Genomic DNA, 4,337 nt, shown 5'->3' with positions numbered 1-4,337 from the left:
CTACTGACTAGGCAAGACACTTAATCACTTTGCAATTCTGTTTTCTTATCTATCAGTTGAAAATGTTAGACTGAAGGATCTCTCAGTTCCATTTAGCCCTAGATTAATGCAGGAAGGCTGCCTGCTGTACTGAAGGAATTCTATCCATTTGCTATTGTTCTCCCAGAAATGGATACAGAATGGACTTTAGGTAATGTTTTTAGCTTTTCCCCCTTTTTCTAAAAAAAAAAAAAGGGGGGGGGGGACACATGCCATGTTTTTTTTTTCTTTAAAAGTTTCAGAGTATCAAAAGTTATTCAATAATGTCTGATGTAATCCTCATAAACTAGCACAAGAACTTAACAACCCACACACATTTTTCATGAGAATGCCCTTTCTAGGAGCAGCACACTGGTAATTAAATGAAAAATGCTATCAAATTCCTTTAGTAGAGTCCATAGTAATTACTGCTTGCATTAGGAGAGGAGGTTACTGACCATGTCTATGTTGGTCCTATCATTACAAAACTTCATGGAAGAGTTTAAAGTCTCATTATGGATCAAATTAACTTCATTGAAGAAAAGAGAGGAGACTGACCTGCTATTATTTTTTTTTCCTAGCTGCCAACTCTGCTCTCTTCACAGTGATTATGGGGATGCATTTTAAGGATGTAAAAAAAAGTCACAAGTACATGCTGTGGAATATCCAACATTGACTCCTTGGCACTCCTGTCCAGTTTTGTCCTTGCCACTCTGAGGGACACATGAGTTGATAAGCACAATTACTATGGAACTATGTGGTATGGAAATAAAGGTAGCCTTACTTCATGCAAATTTAATATAAGAAAAATTTTTTAAACTCCAGCAGGAGGAAAAAAAATATTTACAAGATGTTTATTTGCCTGAAAAAAACACTTGTGAAAAGTAAAATAGATAGTTTTGATTATATGAAAGTAAAAAAAAATGCAAAAGTAAATCACATGCAACTAAGATTAGAAGAGAAAAAATAAAGGGAAAATAAAGGCTATAAAAACTCAAAGTATATGGACTTTTTTTCCTTTCTATTGGCCAAATGAATAAACACAGACACGAGTTATAATGTAACCACAGAACAGAGAAAGACCACTTTAGTTTGGTACTGTTGCTTTATTGATATTCCCAACTCTCTCATCTGAACACTATCACTAGTATTGGGAAAGTAATTCAACATCCGTGGGTCTTGTAAATTACTAATCTATAATTGATTTATTCATGAACATGAAAATCACACAGGCACTCCTGTTTTATTTATACATCCTACATTTTGGTATCTACAAAACTGGGCCAAAAGGAGGGTATAAGTTCATTGGGTCTTTTGTCATTTATTCCTTTTTTTTTTTTTTTTGCTGTTGGTAGAAATAGTTTTTATTTTAGTACTCCAATTAGGTATCATAGAGTAGTATATCAATTTGGTCAGTGTGGTGTTATAGCTGAATCAGAAACATATGTTAAAACAGAATAACTGTCCCATGTGGGCAAAAATAATCTTGAAATGATAGGAACAGTAAAAAACATGCTATGACTTTTGTCCCCACCAAAATCTCATTATATCACTTACTGTAATCTTTTTTTTTTTAATTTAATAACATCCTCCTGTGATTTGGTCCAGCAGAACTTAATTTTTAAATGTCTAAAGCATGCATATGGGGAAAATTTTGGAGGTACTCCTTTGCCAACTAAGCTTTTCTCCAGTACTCCAAATCGTTATTGGGAATCATTTATTTTTGTTCTCAGAAAATGAAAGTAGTCAGAATGGCAAATTAACCACAACTAATGAGCTGCACAGAATTGGAGGGCGGTTTTTGTAATTGTCCACTGAAAGAAAAATGTACTTGGAGAAATATGCCTACAAATGAAACGCTTTTAATCTGTGAGGTTCCTGAGACGGGCCATTCGGCAGCAAACAAAAGAACAACTGTTTGTATGGTGATTATTTCCCTGGTGGAAGGTGGAAGGTTTCGCATCCTGGAAATGAAACTATTCTTCCCCTGGAACAATACGATGTCCGTGTCGGTGCCTAATTAGTATTATTTGATTGTCAGAGCTGAAGTTATAAAGGTGGTATAACAATAGTGTAACACAGCATTGGCGTGCTTACAACCATAATAAATGTGAACTCACAAATTAATCTCATATAACCATTAGATACTGATTCAGTCTAAATCAAATCTATAGCAGTGCTAAGAATTAGGGCCAACCCCCGGGGGAGAAATACTAAGTATTGCATTTCAATTCAATTCAACTCTGACTATTGTGCCAGGCACTGGGCTAGGTACTGGAAACAAAGACAGAAATGAAATAGCCGCTCTCCCAAAGAATCTTATGCTCTTTGGGGGGATATAACCAGAAAACAGATAAGTAAATACAGAGTAAATGCAAAGCAATTTGGAAGGGATGTGAAGGAGCAAATGTAAGTAAAGTGTATGTTATTAGCATTTCTCTTCTCAGACCTTGATTTTCTTATCAAAACTCCACCAAAGTGTGTAATGCCCTTATGCTCAGTTTAATGCCTCTCATTGCTCAGTCATATTGTGATATTCAATGAAATGTAGGTAGCATTCCATGCTACTGACTTGCCTCTCCCTTCACTGTGAGTCCCACATCCTCATGGTCTGGCTCTTGGCTATGGGATAACAGGAGCCAGTGAATTGACCCAATGCATGTATTACTATTAGTCTGTTACCCAGCTACCCATCTTCAATTTTTGGTCAAGGAGGATTTCTATAATCCTCAAATCATACTGCATAGATGGCTAATTACTACTATGAATAAGGCTTGTTCTAGAGGTATTTAGGTTCCTGAATCCCACTACCATTGTTAAGGACTTCACATTCCCACTTTTAGTCACCATAAATCATAACTTAAACTGTCATCATCACTCCTATCAACACTTTCCCTACAGTATCACTTATTAGCATTATTCAATTGTCCAACATACATTGTAGGTAGGATTTTATTAAACCATAGAAAATTTGTATGAAACACAAAAGGGGAAGGAAGAACAATGTAGTCACAGTTCTGTTTAGCATATAAAGATCAACAAAATAGCCAAGAGTTCCTTTTGCCAGTTTAATGCACTAACTGGTAAATCTACTTTTATAATTTTTTCCAGTTCTTCTGACTCCCCAATACAGAAGGAAACATGTGTTTTTAAGCTCTCCTAATTTTCAGATCAAAATTTGATTTTATTTTCTCTCCCAAATGCTTAAGTAAATTTATATAAAACGTTCTGGTAATTATTTGTTGAGTTTTTTTTCTTACTTTTCTTCCTGAATTATCCAAAGTACAGGATTCAATCCAGAATATTGTGCACATTTTGGTAAAATGCCAATGTGCTACTTTCAAGCGTCTCTTACACCTGGTGTTGATTCCTTAAACCACAATACCTAATAATACCATAAAGATTAAAGTGATAGCCACCCTTAGCTTTTACTCCAATTTGAAAACATTATTTGTTAGCCTTTGGGGAAGATGCCTAAGATGAACCACTGCCAAAAGAAATGGGTTCCATATGTTCTTTAGAACATATAGATATGTAGAACAGAGCAGATGGTAGGGTTCAGAATATACCAAGTAATAATGCACATGACATTTTATGTAGATTCCTAAAATCCTGCCTTAAAGTTTTACCATTTATAAGCTTGCCTCAGGCATATAAATGTAAAACAATTAGACTTCCCCTAAGAGGTAAAGGTAAGTTCTTCGGGTCTATTGATGTTACATTGGGGAATTTCAAGCACCACTAAGAATCAAACAAATGTGCATTGGACAAATCTGATGAGCAGATTTTAAAAAAGGAAAAGTCCAAGACCAAAGATAATCCTCAACATACTTTGCTTGCCTAGAGGGCTCCAAAGCCTTTTCATCATGTGTCTCCTTATTGTCTCTGTCTTTCCATCTGTTCCATCTGTCAAGGTCCAGTTAACACTGTATCACATATTTGAGAAAGGAAAAAAAATCCCTAAACTGGTGTCTGTTAATAAATAATGTTTGTCTTGAATGTGAGATTATTTGTGGAAATATAAAGACCCAAATATGTTTTCACTTCTTGAATTCATGCTTTAAAAAAAATTAAATGAAAACTTCATAAAAACCAAATAAAGGTCTTTTTCTTCTTCCTTCCTTTTTCCGTCCCTCCCTTCTTTCCTTCCTTCTTTCCTTCCTTCTTTTTCTTCCCTCTCTTTCTACCTTCCTCCCTCCCTCCTTCCTTCCTCCATTCTCTTTCCTTTTTTCCTCCTCACTTCTTTCTTCCTTCCTTCCTCCCTCCCTCCCTCCCTCCCTCTCTTCTTTCTTTCTTCCTTCCTTTCTTTCTTTCTTTCT

Source organism: Petaurus breviceps, unplaced genomic scaffold (assembly GCF_028583685.1).
Source record: "Petaurus breviceps papuanus isolate PSGF00001 unplaced genomic scaffold, PetGlider_PUasm1.0 79, whole genome shotgun sequence".
NCBI classification, from domain to species: domain Eukaryota; kingdom Metazoa; phylum Chordata; class Mammalia; order Diprotodontia; family Petauridae; genus Petaurus; species Petaurus breviceps.
The sequence above is the reverse complement of the archived record's forward strand: the minus strand, read 5'-3'. Positions refer to the sequence as shown.